At 35.4% G+C, this 27,329-nt stretch overlaps 1 protein-coding gene across 9 annotated transcripts in view; it reads left to right on the plus strand.

The window, feature by feature from the left end:
- LOC145261151 (uncharacterized) overlaps positions 1-27,329 on the plus strand; it is a 1,211,790-nt gene that overhangs the window by 1,164,164 nt on the left and 20,297 nt on the right. The window lies entirely within an intron of this gene.

Below are 27,329 nucleotides of genomic sequence, written 5' to 3' on the forward strand. Positions count from 1 at the left end.
TGTAGCTACTTATTATTTATGAATTTAAGAATTAAAAATACAAAAAAAAAAAAAAAAGAAAAAAAATATATTTAAAGTATTTATTTGTTTAAAAAAAAAACTGAGTAGATATAAAATTAAAGACTTCCGAGCAAGGCCGGGTAAGGCCAGCTTAGTCTTTATAAATTCATAAATGGAATATTGCAAATAACAATGCATCGATACCCTTGCATCATTCACCTGCATATAATGTACTTTCAGCCATATTAAATGACACGTGACTGGGATACAATATGATTATCCTCGTATCACTTCAGCGACTGCAATGTCATACTTTCAGTAAGTGGATGCTGTTAGTTAGCAACAATATAATTATGTGGTTTCCGCTCACTGCTTTTACATTACGATGTGATACTTAAAGCAATTTTATGCTCCAGTGATAATTAAACGTAATCACCGTTATGCATTCAACTACTACATCGGGATACAAATATTAGCGGGAACATTAAGCATCAAGGATTTACCATAATGCCGATTTGTTTCAGAATTTTGTAGGTAAGGACTGGAGAGATGTGAATTCTATGCTTTTTAGTGGAATTCCGTTGTTTTTTTTTTTTTTTTTGTAATTTAGAAAAACCGAAGTTCCACCTTTTTATTTGTCTATATAAAGAGTGTCTCAAAAAATGTACTTCTAATGACCTCTTTGTGACATTTGTGGATCTCTTGTTGCGAATTAGCAGCATTATTGTCTGGACAACAATGGTCATCGATTTGAACATTTGCAAACATGATTCTTCAATTACGTTTGCCTTCTGCATTCGAAGCTATTCTATTGCACTCTATGTTGATGAAGGTTTTATCGTCATGCGAAGGGAGAGCACATTTTTACATTTTTGTAGACAGCTAAGAACATTAAAAGACAGCATGACACCATACATTACCAGAGAAAAATTTTAAAAATTGAAGAGTTCCATTCAAGGGTGATAATCACATTGGATTCAAACAAAAGACATTAAAATGTGTGTATGTATGTGTATATATATATATATATATATATATATATATATATATATATATATATATATATATATATATATATATATATATATATAGAGAGAGAGAGAGAGAGATCAGTAATTGTACAGAACGTCTCGTACTCACTTTAACTGTTATCAACCTTGTCTGGACAATAATGGTTATCAGTTTGAAAATTTGAGGCGCTGAATCTCATAACTCGGTAAGCGCCACAAACAAAAACAGAGAAAAACACTGATATAGTTTAGTTTGGTTGGTATACTGTGCTTTAGTCGATTTCTATCCATTTTCTCCGGTCTGAATTCGACCATAACTATTCTTGTAAGTGTTAGAGAAGGCTATGGGAAATAAAATGATATACTAACTTGATATTTTGCCGCAATGATGCTTACCAAGTTAATATGGGTTTTAATCGACATTCAGCACCTCATTTATGAATGTTTTTTTTTTACATTACATTTGTCTTCTGTATTTGAAGCTATTCCATTTCAATCTATATTCATGAATAAAGGTTTTATTATAATTCGAAGTGGGAGTACATTTTTTGAGACACTCTGTGTGTATATAAGGAAAGACCAGAACTTTGTGTCCTTATTTTTTTTCTTTATTTGTTTTGATTTAATTTCACTTTCTTACTCGTTTCATCCTTTTCTTTTTCATGTTTTGTTCTCCTTCCTCTTTCTCTCTCCGTCATGTTTTGTCTTGCCTCACTACGCCCACCCCTCCCTCTGAAAATCTTAATTTTTGCCATAGTTTAAACGATTCTTGATTATGGAGGTTGAAGATTTTTTGCTTCATCAATAAATGTTTTCCTGTCCCCTTTAAAATATATAAATCGATACTTTCATTATGAAAACAAAACAAAGAAATATGGTATTTATTTTTGCAAAAGTTGAATTTTTATTCCTGGTAGCTAAGTTGGGAAAAAAACTTTTCCACAGAAATATTTGGGGTTTTTATAATCTTGATAATATGATCTAATGTTTTTCGGTGAAAATGTTAGATTTTTAAGATTTTATTTTTATGTATATCAAGGTTCCATCCTCTCCTCTTCATACTCCCTTTCTTTCTCTTTTTTCTACCAAGCTATAACAAAAAAATTAAACATACACACACATACATATATATATATATGCAAAATATTTATTTAAAAACTGTTACTTATTTCAAAGATGTACCATGGTTTCATTGATATGGATTAAGTATTTGCCATATAAAAGAGTGTTAAAAATCTATCAAAATCATCAGCAACTCATGAAATGAAAACAAATCGTAGAATGGAGTTCGAAGAACACCAATAAGATCTACCAGTGAATTCACTCAAGCGTCCTTTTTGGAGAAAGTAGCGTATCCATGGGGGCAGATTGTATGTTAATATGGGTTTTAATCGTAATTAAGTATTTTTTTACAATAATTTAATTGTGGATAACTGATGTTGCATGGTTTCCTGTTTCAATGATGTATTTAGATTTTTGAACTACAATTTTCGTTTTCTTATTTTGTTAGTCATTGATGATTTGAATGGATATTAAACGGCCTTTAGAGCAATCTATATCAATGAAACCATGGTACATTTCTGAAGTATATAACAGTTTTTTAATAAATAATCTGTATTTTAGCTCTCACATTTGCTATTGAGCGGTTTATTTATTTCTTTTCAACATATCCAGATGCCCTATATATATAAAAAGCTGAACGTCTCTGTGTGTGTCTGGTCACAACTAGGCTCCTATATGGTTGACTATTATAGAAAACTGATCACATATAATGATAGAAGATGTATTGAGACACAGGAATGTGTATGTTTGATCTGGCATAATGATGATTCATTAAAATTGTGGGGTCTGCATACGTGCATGGTCCACAAAGTGTGGAAATAAAAAAAATTTAAAAATTAAAAAAAAAGCGTTTACAAGTGTTTTTGATATAGATGTACATAATAATTCTTTGATAAGTATGTTTTAACTTAAATAGGGATGGTATAATAAAATTGTGGGGTCTGCATTCGCGCCTGGTCTCCATATAATGGAAATAGGCACACACTTTAATAAAGACTTTTCATATCCATCTGACTAAGTATACTTTGATAATTGTTTCAGTTTGAAGAAATATGGTATAATAAAATTATGGGGTGTTCGTTCACGCCTGACCTCCATAGAATGGAAATATGTCACAAAGTTTAACAAGGTTTTTTAATATAGATCCACAGAATATTGTGATAAGTGTTTCAGTGTGAACAGGTATGGTATAATAAATTATGGGGTTTATTTATTTTATTTTTACTTTCATCATATTTTGCTTTGGTTTTGATACCCCCAAATTCGAAGCTATCTCTTTACAACCCTTCCTTTTCATAACCTATCATCTATATATAAAAAACGAAAATGTATGTATGTATGTTCGCTTTTTGTGTATGTCTGTAAAAGGCTTTTTTCGCTGGACTTTTCGGACGGCTCATTCCTTCTTAAAACCTTTTATATCACGTCTAAATGATAATATATATGAGTTACGAACGGGGGTTGCCTGTCTATTTAATTTGCCCGACTTTCACACGCTTTTTTTTCCAGATTTTTAGAACATCCCGCGTATCTTTCGCTTTTCAGTATAAAACAAGCGAAAACTGGCTTGCAGCCATGTCATGTTTCAAGGTCAAACATCACGCAATTTAAGGTTCTCGGACCTGTCAATTTCATTTTATAAACGTTAAATTAAGAGGCTTTTCATTCCGTTTCTCTCATGGCTGAGATGGCTAGGTCCCAGGGTTTTTTTCCATTTCGTTTCCATCTCCACGTCAAAGGTTCGGGGTTCAAGCCTACTTTCCTACTAAAACTTTTTTTTTCTTTTACACCTCCAAACACTTGGCCAAAGTTTTTTTTTTTAAACAGGGTTGTTTTGATTTCCCCCCCCCCACAACACACACCTACAAACACCCGGGCCACGCTGGGTACCCCCCGCTAGTCTATATATATAAAAGCGAAAATGTGTGTATGTATGTGTGTTTGTATGTGTCGCAAAAACTTTCGACACGGGTCACGGATTTTCGCCAGGTAGGTATCATTTAAAAGTTCCAACCTTCACCCGACAAATATCGAAAAATTGGTTAAAAACATTAATTCCTTCACTCTAAAATCATCAGTTTTGTACAGGGAGGGGTGCCAAAAAAAAATCGTTCCTTCATTTTCTCTGCTCCTGCTACTACGACAATGACGTCATGTTTGACCTAGAAAACGTTTACGTTAGTTTCAACCACCTACAAGTGTTTTTAAAGGTTTAATTTTATCCGTTATTAAGTGTATGGCGTAGGGGTAACGTGTTGGGCATTTTTTTTCCACCTTAGCCTCACGGTGTCTGGTTCGAGCCTGTCTTTCTACCTAAACTTTTTTTCCTCTTTTTTTTTCCTTTTTTTTTTTTTACGTTTGTTCGCTGTTTTGCTTTGTATTGATTTTTCCAATTTTTCTTAACATCGTGTTTTTTTTTTATAATATTAAAACAGGGTCACCCTCTCCTACATACACCCCCCAAACACCCGGACAACGCCAGGTACCCCCGCTTACTTGCATAAATCAGAGTCCATTTTCTATAGGCTGTTTTTGAACCCAGTCAACAACGGGTACTTTTGCTAATATATATATATATATGTGTGTGTGTGTGTGTGTGTATCCATCTGAATTACAAATATTTTTTTTTCTGGCTTTCAAATATATAAGGAAGTCCAAATTATACCGAAACATCGTCGGAGCTGAATAAAGCCTCTTTCGCATGAGAAAATTTTCAGATCATCTGTCCATCGTTGTGCATACTTCAAAGAGCTTCACCATATGTTTGAGAACAAAATTCTTCACATGGATCGATTTTGTTGTGTCATCACGTGTGGTTTAGCAGATTATATGAAAGATAGCATTTAGATGATTAATCAGAATCGGGGAAAATTGGAACTTCTTAGTCTGAGTTAGAATCTGAAAAAATTGTGCCTATTTTCTCATGTCAAAAGCATTTTTATTTATTTATTTTTTGTTTCTTTGTTTTTGTTTAAAATTTAATTTTCCCTTGCTGGTACTAATGATTAAATAATAAATATTGATTTTAAACTACCAGTAAAATGAAAATTTATGCACCCACTACACCACCACCACCACCACCACCACAAGTGGATTTTTACATTTGCAAAAATATATGCATATATTATGTAAGTTTTTATGGTAAATTAAAAATAAGAAAAAAATTCTAGAGCTAAATATTTTTAGATTTTAAAACAATCTGAGTTAATGATTGTATTGGGATCGGAAAGTTAGAACAGAATCGGTAACTGTATCGAAAACGGCGGGGGGGGGAATATTGGAATCGCTTCATCACTAACTGAAGAACTTTCCAAATGCATCTTTTTTGTTTTATTTTACTTCAGTCGAAGTTCTCAGAATTCAAGGGGTCCACTACATGGGGCTAACACTTGAACTCTATACGAGATACATAGATATTCGAATGTTCCATTAAAGTTTTTTCATCTTTCAAACACTGAGTTAGTAAAGAAATTGAGAACATAAATTTCCTCTCCCCAATTAACCATTTTCATATGTTGTAGTATATCTTTCGTTTTGGTCTCTTAGTCTTACTGGATTCCAGAACAATAATTCATCTAGTCTGGTGGAGTATCTAGCTTTCTGCTATTACTTGAGGTAACATCACTTGGAGAAGGTGCACCATTCCTCGTAAAAGCTAATGTAAGTTAGCCATAGTGAGATTTTATTTGGGCAGTGAATACTAAGTGATTTTGAATGTTTGGTCAGGGTTTACTTCCAGGGAAAAGTATCCTCATGCCAGGTTGTTCTGGCAAACCCCTGTACAGAAAGACCTTAGACACTCGAGGATAGCATCTAGTAGGCATTCAAGTTCTCTCCAAGGCTGGGTAATTATATGTGCCACCAAATTATTGCAATTTACATTTTTTACAGTTCTCCATTCAACAGAGCAGTGCACCTTCTCATTTATCAAGAATTGTCTTACATTACTGCTGAAACATCCGTTTGTCGATGGTCACCATAGAAACTATGACCATGAAGAATAGAGGGATTGTAGCAGTCAATGTTCACAAATCGACATACAAAATCGAAATGCATAAACACATTTGTGCGTGTGTGATCTGCGCATACACAATCCTAAATAAACATGAAAAAATTATAATTTTGACCAATCAGAAAACTTTTGGAATTAATTTGAAATGGTCTTTCTGGGAGCTATCTAAACCCTTTAAAAGACAAATTTTTCTTCAATAAACCAGTGGAACTCAGTCGACCCGAATCTGCAGATTGCTGTCGCTGGACTCCCCACTTGGGCGCCCATCTCTCCAACATCTCTCTCCCCTCACACGCACACAAACATTAACTAACACACAGACACACAATTCAAGATCTCATCATCGTCTGTAAACTATATAAACTTTATTCATTGAAATATAACCAATATATCTCAGTGAAATATTTTACTAATACAGTAACAAAAGAATATTGACTCTTAAAAATAACTTTCAATTAATAAAATTTATAAAAATGAGCAGAGACGTTTTGAATACGATTTTCCTGGCCTCTGAAACTCACAGCTCTTAATTAATTGATCCAGACTTCTTGTAATATCTCAGCTAATGAACCCCCTGGTTTTTACAAAAACTCTGGAAAATATTCACAAACATTCTATGTTTTTCTATTGCTGTAAACCTTCCATTTTAAGCATATATAAAATATTTCTTTTGTGAATATATGCCTGTTAACTCATTATTTTGTTTTGTTTACCGTGTAACATCCCTCGTTTTTCTCACATTTGATTATAAAACCCACAAATCTTTTTCACTGGAAATATTTCTCTTAATCCAGCTCATCTTAAAAAATACATCTTCCATTACAAAAATACCCTAAAGTAAAACTCCAAAACCGACGTAAACACATTCCTAAAAACTGAAGGACCAACATCCCTAAAACTGGTGAACAAAATCCCATAGGATTTTGTTCAAAGATTACGCCTCTAGATCTAGCGTGTCCTATCTATTCTCGTGCATATTGACATGCCAACCTCATGAAGGATGTGGCTCTCCATCACTCATAAACAGTCATTTACCGTGGAGATGTTGTATTTTCCGCTTCATATATTGTTGGGATGTATGGAAACCAGTCGAGGATACCATTGATAGATGAGCTGGGAAAGGTACTACGCCTTGAAGACATACTCTTTAACGTAAATTGAAATATAATACTCTGATATTTTCTTGAAAGCTCTAAATGTGATTTCCTATCAAAAAATATGTGGGAAGTCTGCCCATTTGCTCCTGTCCGTATCAGTTCATGGAGTTATATAAAAAAAAGAAATAATAAAAATAAAATTTGGCAAAAGTTGACCTTCCCGCTTTTTCTAATTTGGGCGCAAGTTCATCTAGTCGGTCAGTATATTTAGACACACTTTCACTGAGTCTATTGTGGTTATGGGTACAGGAAAACACAGTTAAGCTACTGACCACCGTTCGCCTGAGCACATTTTTTTTTTTTTTTTTTCTTTCTCATGTTGACTAAAAAGTAGATTTGCAGATCAGCTTTTTTCTGTTCTTGGCAAAAATAGCAGGGAAAGTCTCTCTTGGGTGGAATGGGGTTGGAAGATATGAAATGTTTTATTTATTTGTTGTTTTCTAAATATTAATAATGCTACTTTCTTATAACGTCCGTATGTAATTTAGTTTTACCTTTTTCGAAAAGCAGTGGAAATATTATTTTAATACCTGTTTTGTTTAGTACCATGACTACCACGCTTTTAGTTATGAGCCGTAATACAGGACCAGATTAAACCCTTTAGAGTCCATAATACTAAAGACATTGGTGCTCCATTCTCCACTCTATAATAAAGATCAATTTGCATTATATATATATACACAGGGTGTCCATAAAATATGGCTACATTATGTAGCCAGACTTTGTGGAAGCATCCTGTAGATTATGTAGCCAGACTTTGTGGGCATCCTGTATGTGTGTGTGTATATATATATATATATATATATATATATATATATATATATATATATATATATATATATGGCAATTAAGCTACACAGAATATTCCACGTTTCATTCTCATGAAAATTCGTCAGGCTTATGCGAAGAGTTGTGGTTTATATACGCACATGCTGCGTATATTAAAAAAAAACGTGTAGTAACCACAACTTTTTGCATAAGCCTGACGAATTCTCACGAGAATGAAACGCAGAATTTTCTGTGTAGCTTAATTGCCATATTTATTTTTATAACTTACTACCTAGCTCTACTTATGTATTGAGCACTGTTGAAGTAAATACTGAAAATTTATGCATAAAATTATATCTTCGTATATTAATTTATGTGATTATATATATATATATATATTAATGACAAACCAGCTATATTCCAAATTCCAAGATATTGTTCATCTTGCCATTTATTTCTTCCAGCATGTCAAAATGTCCACCTTTTTTTTTTTTTTTACAGCACCTATTTCGTAGCACAGAAACAATCATGTCAATTTTGAATACTGCACTGACTCGTCAGAAAAATGGGAACTTTTTAACTTTAAAAAGCAAATAAAAAGAATTGGGCATAATCACATAAATCTGAAGACTAGTTACATCGTGTGTTATGATATTAGAGCCATGTTTGAGATATATATATATATATATATATATATATATATATATATATATATATATATATATATATATATATATATATATATATTCGTCCAGAAACACAAAAGTCTAACTCACAAATAAGAGAAGGAAAAACAAATCTATTTCCATGTGACGTTTTCTTTTGTCTTACTTCTGCTTTCTGTACCGCTTTATACGTTTTTCCTTTCCTATTTTTTTGTTTCTTTTTGTTAACATTCAATTCTGAGATTTCAGCCTTTCTTATTTACTTCAGTTAATGCTTTTGATTAAAAGTTCGGAGTCATTTTTTTTTTTTTTTTTTTTTTTTTTTTATAATGTCTAGATCCATCTCCCAATAATAAAAGTAAAAAAAAATAATAATAATAAAATGAATTATTAGTGTTTTCTTTTCTTCTTTAGGTAATCAAAAATGTCTTTTTCTATTAACTCGCGATAGTGCATTTCCTAATTATCCTATTGAATTGATATTAAAATAATGAAAAAAAATATTAGAAAGACATTGGAAAATAAATGTTAAATTAGAAAACCTTGCCATCTGAAATGAATTCGGTAAGCAATCTTACACTCTAAATAAAACGTTAATTGTTTCAGGTATGTGTGGTGTAACGGATAAAGTACTTGGTAAAATTCAGTTGAAAGTGACACTCTTTTTTTTTTCCTTTTTTTTTTACATGGAGGTCACCACTTATCAAGGCCCGGAAGCCACTCGGGGATAAGGGTTATTGCATGTACAGTAATCAATGGGATAGTATCGTAGTAATCGTTAGTATTGGAGATTTGATAAAGTTTCTTACTTAAGGGGGCGGTTCATCAAGAATTTGTTTATGTTGGACTTGAAGACATCAAAATTGTAGTCAGGTGGAAAACAGGCAAACGGAAGAGAGTTCCACAGTCGTGCACCTCTAAGAAAGAAGCTTTGCTCATAGAATCTACGCTTTGATTTAGGCATAGATAAAGAGTGGGGATAATTAATGACAGTGGTTTCAGCTAGACGGGTGTTTATCGTGAAAGATTGGCGAGGGGGGGGGCAGAGATTGGAGCTCAGACGAGCACTTGCCATGAAAATAATGATAAAACAAAGACAGGCTCTGGCGGGTGAAGGTTCAATTCTTAGTGCAAACAATACTCAAAACATAATTGTGAATTACTTATGACTTTTATCCAGCCATGGCTGATGAAACGAGAGTATATTACCCCGCTGCATTAAATAAAGGGTTTTGTTTGAAATTCTGTGCATATTCCAGAGTTCAATAGAAAGATTCTCGACTTGGAGAACCAACCTGGGGTGTTCTAAAAAAAACGGTCTCCAGAGCTGCATCAAACGATGGGAGAAATGCATAACTCTGGGTAGTTCCTATGTAGAGAAAGACTAATAACTGTGCCAAGTTTCGTTGCTCTACTGCTATGGAAAGTGGGTCAGGGGCATTACTTATTGCACGCCCCTCGGATGTTATATCGTCCGAAACGTTGTGAACAATAACATTCAAAAAGAGAAGAATAATCCGAATTGTATGAAAATGTCAATTGTAAGTGTATGTGTTTTTGTTTGTCATCTAAAAGATAATAATTTATGAAAAATAAAATTAGATGTAATTCTTTAATTTTATATGAATACTAGCAGGCCGCCTGACGTTGCCCGGTCGTAAAATACGCATAAATTTTACATTTTAATTAATACAGATTTCTTATTATAAACAGAAATACTGTAGCTATTAAATGTAACATTAAATTCCTTAAAAAAAAAAAAAAGAAGTAAAAAAACGGAAAGAAACTAAGACATGTGCATGCGAGTATTGTTTTTTTTCTTTTTTCTAAACAGTTCACTTCTTGTAAGTAAAAAAAAAAAAAAAAAAGTAGTTGAGCTGAGATCAAAACCAAAACTTGAAAATAGTGAGTCACGTACGAAAACTATTAGACCAGCTTGACATGATCTTTAAAAAGTGTTTGCAAACCCATTTATTTTTAACATAATTAATTTGTCATGTGAACCATTGATGCATGCGCACTCGTGAAACAGCAAGCAGATAACTATCCGACAACCCCCATGTACCAATTTTTCAATTTTGACCCCTCTTAGCAGCCTGTTTGTCCAGATGAAAACTGATTCAAAAGTTTTCCATGTGTCTGACTATCCTATATATTAAATTTCAAGTCTGCAGATCAAAAATCCATTGAGTATATAGGTTGAGAAGTGTCTTCTCTAACACATATTTTCACTTTTACAGATTAGTGTGACTAGTGGGGTAAAAAAAAAAAAAGTTAAAAGATCGGCTAAATAATCTTATATATTAATATGATAGCGTGTGTGTTATTTTCTATATCACGCTTATATCCGGGTCGTTTAATTGTTATGTACTTCCATTTCTTGTTATAAATAATTTTACCAAGAATTCCTCATAAGTTTTGGTTTTGGTTTCAATTATAGCTAATGGCATTCCAGTAATCTATTTTTTTTTCAATAATTTTATCAAGAATTAATTAGTCTTGGTTTCGGTTTCGATTTTAGCTGATGGCACCTTAGTAATCTATTTTTTTTATAAATAATTTTATCAATAATTCCTCATAAGTTTTTGTTTCAGTTTCGGTTTCAGCTGAAGGAACTAAATTTATATACTCATAAGTTTGTGATTCGATTTTGATTTAAGCTGATGAACCCAAGTCATATAGATATGTATTTTTTTATTTTTGAAATCGCAACTTTATAACATATAAAAATCGATAGAACATTAATTCAATAATAATATATACGAAATCTGCAAGAATTAAAATATCAGAATTAAGCGTATTTTATGACCTGGCTACGCCGGGCATCCTTGCTAGCTTGGATAAATACTTTTGCAGTTTTAACACAATAGTTACAATAATATCAGTTTTGGCCAAGATCAAAGTGTAGTATCTGTTCTTCAGATGTGACACTTCCATTTCTCATTCTCTTTCAGTGGAGGAGAAATCCTTCACGACTGAGACAATTTTTTATTTTTGTACCTTTTCTCCACGTTAAAAAAAAACGACCCTGGTGTCTAACTCTGTCCCGTGGGGATACATTGTAAATAGGTACAATATCATTGCGTCTCCATTTACGCTGAACATCTACAGAATGCCAACATCAGTATATTACATATGAATGAGATCCCTGTGGAATTTCCACAGATCCCACTAGTTTAAATAATTTTAGTTATAAGTTTATCTTAGGTTTATTTTTATTTAGATTCTATGGAAAAATCCATGTGGTTTAAAATCCACTAGTGTTGAATGAAATGTCTTGGAAAGTAAATTTGGAAGCAAGATACAGGTGTAGAAATGTTAAAATTGGGAGAAACATACAGGTGTAATAAAAGTGAAATTGGGAGCAACATACAGGTGTAATAAAAGTGAAATTGGAAGCAATGTACAGGTGTAATAAAAGTGAAATTGGAAGCAATATACAGGTGTAATAAAAGTGAAATTTGGAGCAACATGTAGTTGTAAGAAGGTGTGGACCGAGAAACCATTCTGTAGTACCCAATCCATCCAACCTCGTCTCCCTCGATTCGAGGCTCAAAAGTGGATAAAGAACTTTTGCATTGACGTCTGTGAAATATTACACTAAAACCTTATCTCATCATCATCATCTTGCGGCCTCAGCCGAGATTGAACTCACTACACCTTTTCCAGTATTCCTTATCTGTCATAGCACCCAAAAAATCTTTCTTGGAGATGAATGTATCTCGTTGTATCCTACCTGGAAAAGTTAACTTTTGTGATCGATTGTGAGATGATGGGTGCCTCCACAGTACAAATGATGAAACAAGGTCATCTGTGGCACGTGCACAATGCCCAGCAAACTGAACACGTCTTTTGCAAACTGAGGTAAGTCTTCATGAAAGTTATCTCAATCAGGGGCTTCCGTACAAAAGTGTCACTCTATAGCATGTCATTTAGCCGCGTAGCTTTTAAGGTAGAGTCTTATTTTTAATCATAACTTGGGTCACTGGTAGAAATGATATGATGTTGAAACTCTACTCCCCCCCCCTCAAAAAAAAAAAAATAAATGATACTTTATTTCACTGATGATTCAGCTCTAATACACCTGATGTATTTCTCAAACTAATTAGAATATACTATTTTTTTTATTTTATTTTTTTTTTTTTTTAGATTTATTCATTTAATTTAGTAAATTAATTTTTTTCTGTAGAGGTGATAGATTTATGACCTGGTTTATCTGATGTTTCAACTTTCTATGGTGTAGGTCTTCTTCTTCTTTTTTTTTTTTTTTTTTTTTAAGTCATTCTTTACATGCAATCAAAAATGGCAGATCTGTTTTAATTTATTAACATTAATTGAATTAAATCCTAATTCCATTTCTTCACTCTTAATTTCGCTATTTGATCCATTAAACTTGATTATGTATACGACCGGAACAAACTGTTTTTTTTTTGTTGTTGTTGTTGTTTTTTTTTTTTGCTGGAAACGTGGCCTATTCAACTAATGAAAAAAATTTTCCGGTGGTTGGATGGATAATTTTGATCTTTTAATGCATTAATTTCTTCGGAAAGATGAAGATATTTAACCATGTGAACATGAAGGTAAACCGTTCCATGCAAAAGAACGTGCATTTTATCCCATTCAGAAATGCTCTCTCTGGCCCCAAAGTGAGCTTAGAAGCATTAAAATAAGCAGTATAGATTGATTTGAATAAAATAAAATACGCATCAAATGCGCTTGAAAGCGTTGCCTACGCAGTTCAAACATTTCCAAATACAACCGCTAGATACAACGTGCTGCTCTTTACAGACTTCGTTCTCCAACTTTATAACATGGCAAGGAAGAAGAAGAGGAAAAAAAAGAAACAAAACAACACACTGAAGATGGAGTATACCTCTGAAATATATTTGTGATAAATTTCAAGCATATAAAATATTTGTTTATTTTCCTAAGCGCACTTGATGTGCATTTTATTTTACTAAGCAGTATTATGTTTGCAAGTGATTCTTTTCATTAACCAATGGCGTTTCAAGCGAAATTAAAACGGGGGGGGGGTATTTGGCCGTTTGTGGTTTTACAGCGACATCAGGTCAAGCAGCAATTCATGAACTCATGCTTGTGCTTTCGAACCAAATTCTTCTGAGATGTTCCTATTTACTCGCCTCCCCACGAGGGCAGAGTTAGACACAAGGTCGGTTTTTAATGTGGGGGAAAAACCAGCTCCTCAAAAAGGGGGCACTCTAGATAGAAACAAAAATAAAAATTGTCTCAGTCATGAAGGATCTCTCCTACACTGACCGAGGACAGAAAAGGCGAAGTGTACCATCAGAACAGATACTACACTGTGATCTTGGCCAGAAGGCCTAAGATGTTATCTACAAGACTAATTTATTTCAACTTCACGTTTTCTTACTGTGTTTTATTAATGGTTATGTTTTCGGTCCAAGTTTATGTATAGTATATTGTCTACATCGCTTGACCAATTTTTACTAAACTTGATCAAAATATCAATCATGGTTTAGCTTAGAAGTGATTTAATTTTGCAGATGTCAACGTTGAGGATGAAAGTCATATTTTAGCGATGACTTCTATCCATTATAGAAACTCGATTTTTTTTTTTCTCCAAATTTGATGTACGAGTTTAACGCTATTTGTTTTTCTGCCTTCACTTGAATACTCTAACTCTTGGACAGGGTTCAAAAGAGAGTCGCCAACCTGATACTTCCTGAACTGTTATCTAAGCTTCAACCTCTGTCCCATCGACATAATGTCGCATCCCTCTGCTTGTTTTACAAGTATTTTAAAGCCCTTGTACCCCCTCAACGTAAATATCCCCCACCCCACCCGACATACCCGACAAGCAGCAAAGTCACACCCCGGTACAGTAGAGATTCCTTGATGTAAGAAAGCTTTCTACTCTAATAGTTTCTTCCTCAGAACTGCTAGACTTTGGAATTCCCTTCCGGGTTCTTGCTTTCCCAACTGTACTGACATGCAGAAATTCAAGTGTAATGTGAACAAACATCTTGCTGCTTAACTCCCTAATAGTATCCCTGCAACTTATATCCCTGATAGTAGCTCCCTACATCAAAGTGGCACTGTGCCTTGTTTGGAATGAAAATGTAATTTAAAAAAAACAAAAAACACTTGAAATAGTTTTTTTTCCAGGAATTTTTTTTATTTTTACTTGCTAATTGTGACAGGATGTACATTTTATTTATTTTTTTTACATAGGCGTCACCACTTATCAAGGCCGAGAGACCACTCAAGGATAAGAGTTAAAGAGTGTACAGTAGTCAAAAGCACAATATAGTAATCGATAGTAATGGAAGTTCGGTAAATTTGTTAATTTAAGTGGAACGGCTCATCAGAAACTTGTTTACATTGGACTTGAAGACAACCATATTATAGACAGCTGGAAAACAGGAAAACGGAAGACAATTCCACAGGCGTGTAGTTCTAAGAATGAAGCTTTGTTTAGGTTTAGGCACAGATAAAGAATGGGGGGAATTATTGATAGTGTTTTCAGCTAGACGAGTGTTTCGTGTGAAAGTTTGGCGAGGGAGGACCAAAGTTTGAAGCTCAGTTGAACACCTTCCATGAAAATAACAATAAAACAGAAACAAACTTGCAACATCTCTTCTGTGAGATAGAGGTTGCAGCGAAGAGAAAAGGACATCTCCTACGAGGCTACGAAGTCTATTTTGAACTCTATCAAGGCAGGACAAGTCCTTTCTAGCAGCTCCTGCCCAGATGTGGCAACAGTATTCCATCCTTGGGTGTACCTGGCTCTTATATAGATAGAGAATAGCATCAGCAGTGAGATATCTACTGGATCGATAGACGGATCCCACCATTTTTCCAGCGGCCTTGGCAACAGATTTGATGTACATATTCCATTTAAGATCAGGAGTAAAGGTCAAGCCCAGAAGCTTGTCAAAACTGGAGGCCTCCCCAAGACGAGAGCCATTCATTTTAATTGATGCCAGATGGGGATCAGAACGTTGATGATGTAAAGATAGAATCTTGGTTTTCGATGCATTAAAAGTAACCAGCCACTCCTTTCCCCATTGTACAACGTGATCAAGATCAGAGGAGAGAGAAACGGAGAGAACTTGGTCGTTTACTGTTTTAGATGTGCTACCATAGATGGTAGTGTCATCAGCAAAAATGTCTACGAATGATGTAAGGATGTGATTTGGAAGATCATTAATGTAGATCAGGAAAAGAGTTGGGCCCAGGATGGACCCCTGAGGGACACCGGCATTAATACGGTGAGCTTCTAATTTTTGCCCATCAACTACTACTCTTATGAAACTATCAGAAAGAAATGATTTAATAATTGAGAAGACATTTCCAGCTATACCATAGCTGGAGATCTTGTGAAGTAAACCTTTATGCCATACCTTATCAGAGGCCTTTGATATGTCCAGCAATTCCCATAGAAAGGTTGCCTCTGTCAAGGGATTCGCTAATCCTATGAGATATAACTGTAAGCACATCTGTTGTAAATCTAGCAGAACGGAAACCATATTGTGCATCACTAAGAAGGTTATTTTTGCTGAGATGGTTGATTACTTCTGTATTTAACACAGATTCCAGCAACTTACTCATGACGCACAGGAGACTTATTGGCCTGTACTGCGAGGGGGATGAGCGATCACCTGAATTCTTAAATACAAGGATGTGCATTTCAGCGGCGTAAATTGTTTCACAGACAAAACTTTATAAAAACTATTTATTTTTATATAAAACACATTATTAGACCCTAAGGCTGAAATAAAACCCGAAAACTTTTTAATTTTTATTTATTTATTTATTTTTTTGAACATTTTTTATTAGAGTAAATGTATGACAACGGAGACCGCCATATTGTTTTGCAATTTTGGCCTTTGTAAGGCTTGCCAGATTGGCCTTTTTTAGGCCAAATTTGGCCTTTTTTATGTTCTTACGTGGAACCATCGTTATGCAAGAACGTAAAAAAGGTCAAATTTAGCCTAAAAAAGGCCAATCTGGCAAGCCTTACAAAGGCTAAAATTGCAAAACAAGATGGCGGTCTCCGTTGTCATACATTTAGTCTAATAAAAAATGTTGAAAAAAAAAATATTAAAAATTAAATGTTTTCGGGTTTCATTTCAGCCTTAGGGTCTAATAATGTGTTTTATATAGAAATAAATAATTTTTATACATTTTTGTCTGTGAAATAATTTACGCCGCTGAAATGTACATTAGCCGATATATATTTGTATAAATACATATGCTCATTATTATACAGTGGTCGATAAGTTTAAATCATCTGCTTCAGCATTTTTTCTTATTTGTTTTGTTTTGTTGTAGCTTATTTAAACCACCAAATAAATTCATCATCTCTTATGAATCCGAAGAATCTATTGTTGGCATTGGTTTTCCCGATATTTTTCTAGTCAGAATTCTTTCCAGAAAAACATCGAGGTTTACGGGAGGAGGGTTGCCAACATACTAAGTGAAAGTGATTTTTGTGAAAAGGACTGGATTCGAACTTTGGACACTCAGGTTGTCAATAGGTGTCATTAACCACTTGGCCACCGTCACCTCCCACAAGATAGATGATATACAGTAAACCAGACTAAATAACAAAAAAAAAAAAAAAAATTAAATCACAACTAATATTAAAAAGTGAAATAAATTTTTTAAAAAATGTAATTAAAAAAATCAATTTTTTTTTCTCATTGCATCTGAGTGATAATTCCAACATTTTTTTTTTTTTTTTTTTCAAAACATGACTTGGACTCCCCCCTCCCCTCCTAAAACAGTTTAATCCATTTAATCCAGTGCCGACTCGTTTTCGATCATCCCAGCTTCATTTGGATCAGAGGAAAAAGAACAACAAAAGTTGTAGGATGGGCTTATCTTTTCCCAAAAAATGTAGAGCATCTTTAAACACCAAATAATACCGACAGGGAAATGCATTGTACCTTGCCAACCTCTTTTTTGGGAGGAGGAGGAGGAGGAGGAGGAGGAGGATGAGCGGGTGCACTCTGCCCCTCCCTTCCTTTAAATACAACCTTCTCACCGCAAACCACATTTTCGTCACCGTCCCCCTCCCCCCATCAAATAATAGCTGCATTACTTGTGAATCATTCTCCCCATTTTCATTTTCCCTTCGTTCTTTCTCAAATTTTGTCTTGATTTTTTTTCTCCCTCTCTCTATCTCTTATCTTCCTTTCACACTCTCTTTCTCTCTCTCTCTTCACACCTTTCTCTCTCTTTCTCATTCTCTTTTATCTCTCCTTTCTTTCTCTTCTCTTTCTCCTCTCCCTTCTCTCCCTCTTCTCATTTTCCCTTCTTCTCGCTTCTCCCTCTCTTCTCCCTTTCCCCCTCTCTTCTTCCTCATTTCCTCCCTTCCCCTTCCTTTCCCTCTCTCTTCTTCCTTTTGCCCTTTCACCCTTTCTTCGCCCTTTCTCTTTTCCCCCTTTCTCCTTCTCTCTTCCCTCTTTCTCCTTCTCCCAATCATCCTCTCTTCTCCCTTTCGCCCTATCTTCTGCCTTTCTCCCTCTCTTCTCCCCTACCTTTTTATTTCCCCTCTTCTTTTTTTCTCTCCCTCTCTTTCTCCCCTCTATTTCTCTTCTTCTCCCCCTCTTCTACCCTGTTCCTCTTTATCACTTTATTTTTTTCTTGTTCTCTCTCTCTCTCTCTCTCTCTCTTTCTCTCTCTCTCCCCCCCCAATATTTTGTCTTTTCTCTCTTTCCCGCTCTAGCTTTTTCTACCCCACCCCCACCATCACATACATACCGAAAATACCCGGATGATAAATCCGATGGGGGATGTAAGAGATGGAAGGTTTTGTCTGTGTTTTGGTATGGCATTCATTTGCATAAAAGACATTAGGCCCTTTGTTATCATTCCCATGCGGCAAATATTCCTGCAGTTCCGAATTCTTGTGGCGTGCGTCTGTCTGTTGAGCCGACGGGTGAGGTGAGAGAGAGAGAGAGAGATAGGGCGAATGAAGGGACGCTCTGGTCGATGGAGAACGGTTGGATTCATTGATTTGCTGGATCACTTCTTCAACAGCCTCCTCCTTCCCCAACCATATTTTTTCAGCTTCTATTAATTTCGTTCTTGTTAAACTTTTCTCTTCCTTTTCTTCCACTCTCTCTCTCTCCAGTCTATTTTTTTTTTTTTTTCTCATCCTCTTCTCAGGAGGAAGAGATGCTGATATGATGTATACTGACACGAGGAAACTATGGAACCGGCTAATCCAAGTTCAAATTCAATCGAATCTATTGCCTTCATTTTGTATACGGCATAATCACGTGGACACACCAGTTCTCGTTGGATCACTGAAGTTAAGCAACCTTGAGCCTGGTCAGTATCAGATGGGTGACCATTTGGGAATACCAAGTACTGAATGGAGGAGGACGTTGACCCCCTCCTTGCAAAACTTACAAGAACTTAACCTCGTCATCTCCCCTAACAGGGATGTACATGCGACTAGAGACCACTTGTATATTTCACACTCCCATGAAACTTCCTCCTTTGGAAGAAGCTAGTTCAACCTGGCTAGGATTGGTTCTGCTCCAGTAGAGTATTGCCTTCACTTTATAGTTCATTACCACTGGGAAAGATATAGGCAGTCCTGAGCGCTCTTCCAAATCAAGTCATTAACTCTAGTTAGGGTTAGTATTAATGGCTCGATTACACATTGGAATGTAAACCATGTAATTGCCGTATATATTTTTTTAAATCTAACTACCTGGCTCTCAAGTTTTTATGTAGATACATAATGTTTATTTCCTTTTATCTATTATTTTAAAGGTACTTAGACTGTTGTTTATATGCACCTCTATTCTTATATAATTTTGTATGGCAACTTTCATATAACAGAATAGGTTTTAAGAGTAATGTTTTCATAGTGGTATTATACTTCTTATTGTTTATTTGCTTATTTTTTAGTTTAGCTTATATATTAGTGAAATAGTATCTGGATTGCGTCTACATATTGGGGAAGCCATGAATTTAACAGCTGTCCTGTTTTTAAATCTCTGAAACAGCTACGTGGTAAACAGCTGATGATCCTGGTTTTCTATTTCACAATTTAAGTTACGTTTTTTTTTTTTTTTTTTTTTTTTTTTTTTTTTCACGGTTTTATATACTTGAATCCTCTTTTAATTGTGAATTTTTCCAGCGGGAAGTCGGCTTATGCAAACGCTAAATCTGCGATTTGTTAAACTTGGTTAATATCTTTAGGAATTTAAACTACATTTTTTTTTATTTATTTATTTTTTTATTTATTTTTTTTTTTTATAAATAAAATGAAATACTTTAACTTCTTTATACCATGTATGGATGTATGCGCGTATGTGGATGAGAGCGGCTTGCTAGATGTTTAAAGTTTTATGATCAAGAAAATGACAAATTCCTTTGAACAACCCAACTCCACCCATCCCACCCCCATCATCTTCTGTCTTCACTTAACTCATCCAAAAACACTTGCTGCTGCTGCTAAGGGATGGGGGAAATGCTCTGACCCTATTTTCTGAATATGTGTCGAAGAGCGGGGAAGATTACTTGTTTCTCTAAATTCCGCCTTACTCACGAGCGTGCCTGGATGTGTGCACCTCCGTCGTGTATGCGTGCGTTTAAACAAGTTGCATTTCCATTGGAGCACGGTGTACCTCTTTGATTAAACTTTTCTCCATGCGAAACTCGCTGCCAAATTAGATGCTAGCATAAAACAATGGGTTCAAAAGCTTCTTTTTTTTTCTTCTTTCTTCTTTCTTTGTATAATCTCTTGTGTTCCTGTTCTTTCATTAATATTTTAAACCCCAACCCCTCATCACTTCCACATCTTCGTGACTAAAACCTTATTTGCTGTAGTGAACGGGGGCGGGGGGCATACTTGGGTTTTATGCTCACCTGCCATTTCTCAACTCTAAAAATTTTTAATAAAATAAAAATTCAACATGTTTCTTTTCATAGCAGTTGCATATCATCATCATCATCATTGGCTCACAAGGAGCTTTCACACAGGTCGTCAAAGATCTTATTGAATACAGCCTGTGGTGTTCCCTGGAAGCTGAGTGACAACAAGTCTCCCCAGATTTTCCAGTACTCTCCACCTCTTCCGATAACATTTGCAAATAAATTTGCATTATCGCAACAGCTACTTGCCATTGATTTATCGTTGGCAGTGGCCATTCGTCTTTACTGGAATTTGAGTGGCAATAAGCCGCCCCAAGGTCCCAATTTTCTTTTTATACAGTGGAGGTCTGGTCAGTGCTCACTCCTCGGTCTTTCCTTCCTTCTTGACTACTTGACTATTTTGTCTCACTCTAATTCTTTGTAAAATTATTTATAAAAAAAAAAAAAATAGATGACTTGAGTGCCATCAGCTATAATCGAAACCGAAATGAAAAGTTAGGAAGAATTTTTGGTAACCTTATTTATGACAAGAAATGGAAGGTCATAACAATTAAACGGCAGTCACTCGGAAGAAAAAAAGATGTAAACGTGACTCACAAAATAAAAATTTAAAATGCAGAGTGCACCTTGGTCACATTGACTTTTTTTTTTTTTTTTTTTTTTTTTACAAAGGCATCACCACATTATCAAGGCCCAGAGGCCACTCAAGGATAAGGGTTAAAGAGTGTACAGTAGAAATTGGACAATATAGTAATCATTAGTAATGAAAATTTGGTAAATTTGATAACTTATATGGAACGGCTCATCAAGAACTTATTTACGTTAGACTTGAACACAACCATATTGTAGTCAGCCGGAAAGCAGGAAAACGGAAGACAATTCCACAGGCGTGCAGTTCTAAGAAAGAAGCTTTGTTCATGGAATCTACGTTTAGGTTTAGGCACAGATAAAGAGTGGGGGAAATTATTGATAGTGTTTACAGCTAGACGAGTGTTTCTTGTGAAAGTTTGGCGAGGGGGGACCATAGATTGAAGCTCAGTTGAACACTTTCCATGAAAATCTCAGTTGAACACTTTCCATGAAAATAACGATACATCAGAGACAACTTCGCAACATCTCTTCTGTGAGATAGAGGTTGCAAGGAGGAGAAAAGGACATCTCCTACGAGGCTACGAAGTCTATTTTGAACTCTATCAAGGCAGGACAAGTCCTTTCTAGCAGCTCCTGCCCAGATGTGGCAACAGTATTCCATCCTTGGACGTACCTGGCTCTTGACTTGATTAGTGAATGGGTTGACTGTTGTCACAGTTATTTAAAGTTGTGATGATAATAGTCACCCATTAGAACGAACGTCTCACTCGTGACTTCTCATTTTTCTATCCTTATTAATTGTTCACAGTGACCCAAGTAGCATCCGACCCGTTATTTCTTTGAGTAATTCTTTATCATTAACTAGCTGTAGGGGCAGCTTTGCCTGGTCATAAAATACGCTTAAATATGATATTTTAATTTGCCCAGAGTTCGTATATATTATTATAAAGTCGTGATTTCAAAAGTAAAAAAAAAAAAAAAAAAAAAAAAAAAAAAGTATTTGGGTGCCATCAGCTAGAATCGAAACCAAAAGCAAAACTGTAGCATTCAAAGCTAGTGACGTTACCACTGTGCCAACGTGACACGCATATGAACGGATTAAAAAATAAAAATAAACTAAGATAAATATACAAAATGTATAACATTTTTTTTTTTTCAATTTTGACCCCTTTTTGTCCCTTAAAAACTATTTTAACCGGCTAAAGACCCATAAAAGAACAGTTCATAAAAAAATCCAATCATTCGAGGCCCCTATATCTGCTCTGCGACTTTTAGTTTTAGAGGTAGTTTGAAAATATGCAAGTAGACAGACAGACATGTATCCTTTTATGTATTAGATTATTCATTTAAAATTTGTTCTGCTTGAACAAAAATAATTCATTTTTAATTTCAATTTGGATGCATCTTCACAATAAAATTAATCTAATCTAATACTACTCGTTGAGTCTTGTTTCTTAATAGCTATATCTTTTTTGCATTATACTAAGGGGGGGGGGTAATCCGGTATATATTCAAGCAAATTTTTGTCCCCCTATGATAATGTTTATCCATTGCTTTGCAAAGATGACCGGTTATTCTGTGGGTTCTAGTTGGTTCATCAGCCCAATTCAAACCCTCAAGTATCTCTCACATATAGAGCACCTGTGGTATGATTCTGCAGCAGAGGTGTTGACTGCTCTATTTTTTTCTAATAAGACATTTTCGTCTCGCATTGTTTAATAAATGCAGATTCAGCAATTGTAACATGCTTGCGACATGCCAGGAACAGTGACTTTGGATTAGGTTTTACCATGTGTCAGAGTACAAACCAAACTTAACGGTGAATGCTCCGACGAACTGCAAGCACTTGTACCCCCTCGACGTAAATACCCCCGACAAACCCGACAAGCAGCAAAATCACCCCCCTTCACAGTTGAGATTCCTAGATGTAAGAGAGCCTTCTACTCCAGCAGTTTCTTCCCCAGAACCGCTAGACTTTGGAATTCCCTTCCGGGTTCCTGCTTCCCCAACTGTACTGACATGCAGAAGTTCAAGTGTAACGTGAATCAACATCTTGCTGTCCGACTCCCCACATAATACCCCTGTAGTTATGTTCCTGATAGTAGCCCCCTACATCAAAGTGGCAATGTGCCTTGTTTGGGGTGAAAATGTAAAAAAAAAACAAAAAAAAAACCCCGGAAACAAAACTGTTTGAAGAGCTGCCCTTGAACTGTTTCTGCTGTCTTCTGTTTTGTTTTCCCTGTAGAAAGGTAACTATTAATATAAGGGAGCTGTTTTGGGTGTCTGGAATCTAGTATGCATCATATATGACCCACCTAACATACCTGACACTACTGCAGCATATTGATCGAGCTAAAGCCTTTGCGTCTTTTATTTTGTCTTGCCATTTGATTTTCCTCAATCTACGGAGGCAGGTCATGTCAAAATGGTTCAGTTTCTTTGTGCGTTTGGCGTAATACAATTCATATACTATATACGATGTCTGCTATGCATAACCCTCATGTGGCCTATTCTTAGATAGATATTTACTTGTAGCCCACCTCAGCAAGATGTGACACAAGGTCAGAAAGTTGGAATATCCAGCCAGCACCCCTAAAGGAGGAGCACTCTGGCCTAGCAAAAATTACCTTGGCATCTCCATCAGCATTCCTCGCTAGGAGCGCCCCGGGCAACAACCGAAAGCCAGTTGGCAAGGCCTGGGTGGTTAGACCACAGAGGTAATACCCAGGCAACATATCTCAGTCCGGCAGGTATTTAGCCAGTTTCTGGCCCCGCATCTGTTGGGCTGATTGTCAAGAACGTATGCTTGTCTAGTCCTTTCTACACAATCTCCAAGCAGCCAAAGCAGGAGATAATACCATCCAAGCAAAAAAATCTGACTTTTATGTGGCTTGCTGCACTTTGCTATTTTTGTTACTAATAAAATTGATTGAAATGCAAATATTTACTACAACTGTGTAAAATATTAGTATTGTTTTTTAGTGTAAACAAGATAATTATAATTATAATTAATAAAAAATTTTTTATTTTTTTTAAATTAATTTCATTATAAAATTTATTAGTACTTAATTTCATTAAGGTTTCTTTTAATGTCATCCTTTTTCTTTACCTTTCTGGATTTCCATGATTAGTTTTGTTGGTTTTTTTTGGGGGGGGGGTTTATGGCATATCAATCCTTTTGAGATTATTTAATGCCGAATCTAATAATTATGAAAAAAAAATTTATGTTTCAAGTTTTCTATTTTATATCTTCAAATATTTATTCATTGTGTTTGGTTTGCTTTGGTTGCTTTGTAAAGGAAAGTTTTGTTTTTTGTTTGTTTGTTTTTGACTTTGCAAAACATGATCGAGTCTTGCAAAGAGAAAGGGCAAAAGCAATAACATCGATGTTTGGTACATTTTAGGTTAGGAAACCAATATCTTTAGACAGCCTGATCTGGTAGCACCGGTTCCATCATTGATTAATTAATCTTTTCTCAATCTTTATAAAGTTAGGTATGTGTATATGCTTATATAATTTTATGTACAAGATTCACTCCTGAATTAATTAACCGATCATTATTAATTTTCATTTATTATTTCGTCTCTTTGTCCACAGAGTTTACATTTAATGTTTTTAATGTTTAATGTTTATCTATCTTCGTTTTTATGTAGTCTGTTCTGATTTATGTTGCTGTGTGCGGCTGCCAGCAGAGATTCTGTTTCTCTGTTCAAGTGTCCTTTTCTTAGTCATATCCATATATTTTTGTGCTCTGTTTATCAATCAATCTTATAAGTCCATGTAGCTTCTTTGCTCTTCATATTTTCCCTCTATTTTTGCTGCTTTCTGTAATTTTTATTTTGGTGGTGTTTTTAGCAGCCGCAATCAGCCTCTCTAAATTTAGTTCTGTATATTTATGTAGTCCTTTTATCGCATCAGTCATGTACTCTTCAATACTTACTGTTAGTATTATCCTTTGGCTGCAATGTGTTGTGCATGGTCATTAGGTTCCTGGTCTTCTGATCTAGGTACTTGAACTCTTTTGTACATTTTATGAAGGGTCCAGAATATCGTACTGGGATACTGCCCACATAGTTATTATTATTATTATTTTAACATATGCTCCCTCTAGTTGCATATTTTTCGCTAGTATGTATAATTAGCAGGACTGAACGTTTACACACACATCATTGCTCACGGGCTATAAATGATGTACCCTGGAATCTGAGTGACAACAAATCTCCACATATTTTCAAGCATTCTCCAATTACCTTGGTAAATAACCACTGCAAATCACTTTGAGTTATCATGACAGTTGTTAACCATTAATTTCATTGGCTTTCTCTGGAATGTGAGTGGCAATAAGCTTCCCCAAACGTTCAGTACTCTATGCATTCTTCCAGTGGGGGTCTGGATAGTGCTCTCCCTCCACGGTCTTTTCATCCTTCTTGATCCTTGAAGATCAATTTGTGTACCACAGCTTTGTTTTGCTTTCTAAATCAAATCAAATTGATATACGTGAAGATGATCGGAAGATTTTTTTCCAGGCTCACTGATATTACATGCTATTGACTTTGATGCCTCCTTCTCCACCACCACCATCATCATCATCAGTAGTTTGACATCCGTTTTACGTGCTAGCATGTGCTGGATGGCATTTAAAAAGAAAATTTCAAAACTAAACAATATCTGGCCAAGTCTTTATTTCACCCTCTTAGGTCGATCCTTATCACTTCCTCACATGTTTTCCTCGACTTTCCGTGTGAGCTGAATCTACTACCTCAGCCGTTCTACATCTACTAACACAAGAACTCTCATTGATTTTTTTTTTCAATGTAACCAAACCAACAAAGTCTCCTGTTCTCCTTTTCATTTCTCTATCCTCTCCAGATATAATCTTCCTCTAATGCCATCAGATCTAAGCCCATCTTTAAGACTCGCACATCCACCATACTATTTCACTCCATGCAATGCATGTCCTTAACTACCATAAACTAGATAAGGACATGCATTGCATGGAGTGAAATAGTATGGAGGATGTGATGTAAACTACCATAAACTAGATTAGAAAATGACTATAGAAGGTGGGTGAAAGTAATGATGATTAGCCCCCACCTCCGCCCATCCAAAACATCTCCCACCCGTGTCTTCTATCCTTTCTACCCTGATTAATTCACCACAATGGCCCAAGTATTAGTTGTCTTTGACTAATTCGTATTTAGTCATTTATTATTTGTCTGAAATTCTTTCTGCTTGAGAAAATGAGAATAGAATTTTTTTCTTTCTTTTTGGAACTGATTTCAACTTGAGTTGTTTTAAAATTGAAGCAGAAACTGCTTCATGTCCTTTACAAGTCACCAACCCATGCGTTTACAAGTCAATCCAGCCTCGTTTTCACAGATTTGGGGGAGGGGAGGGCGGGGTCTACCTAGGAGAGTTCCATCTGTGCAAGAAAAGTTACCCTTCTCCGTGCCCTAACCCCAGCAAAAAAAAAAGGGGGGGGCGAGAAATAAAAATGACCCCCTTTTTTTTTTTTTTTTTTTTTTTTTTTTTTTACACGGTCACCACTTATCAAGGCCCGGAAGCCACTCAGGGATAAGGGTTATTACAAGTACAGTACGTTAGTGTGGAGATTTGATGAAGTGTTTACTTAAGGGGACGGTTCATTAGGAATTTGTTAACGTTGGACTTGAAGACATCCAGGTTGTAGTCAGGTGGGAAGCAGGCAGACGGAACAGAGTTCCACAGGCGTGCAGTTCTAAGAAAGAAGCTTTGTTCATGGAATCCACATTTTGATTTAGGCACAGATAAAGATTGGGGGAAATTTTTCACAGTGGATTCAGCTAGACGGGTGTTTTTTGTGAAAGATTGGCGAGGGGGGGACCAGAGATTGGAGCTCAGACGAGCACCTGCCATGGAAATAACAATAAAACAAGGATAAGCTCGCAACGTCTCTTCTGTGGGAGAGATGTTGCAGGGTAGAGAAAAGGGCATCCCCCACTAAGCCACGAAGTCTATTTTGTACTCTGTCAAGGCAGGATAGGCTGTTTTTAGCAGCTCCTGCCCAGATATGGCAGCAGTATTCCATCCTTGGACGTACTTGGCTTTTATATAGATAGAGAATTGCATCAGTAGTGAGATATCTTCTGGAGCAGTAGAAGGATCCCACTATGTTTCCAGCGACCTTGGCAACAGACTTAATGT

This window comes from Euprymna scolopes, chromosome 37 (assembly GCF_053919585.1).
Source record: "Euprymna scolopes isolate OS-2025 chromosome 37, ASM5391958v1, whole genome shotgun sequence".
Lineage (NCBI taxonomy): Eukaryota > Metazoa > Mollusca > Cephalopoda > Sepiida > Sepiolidae > Euprymna > Euprymna scolopes.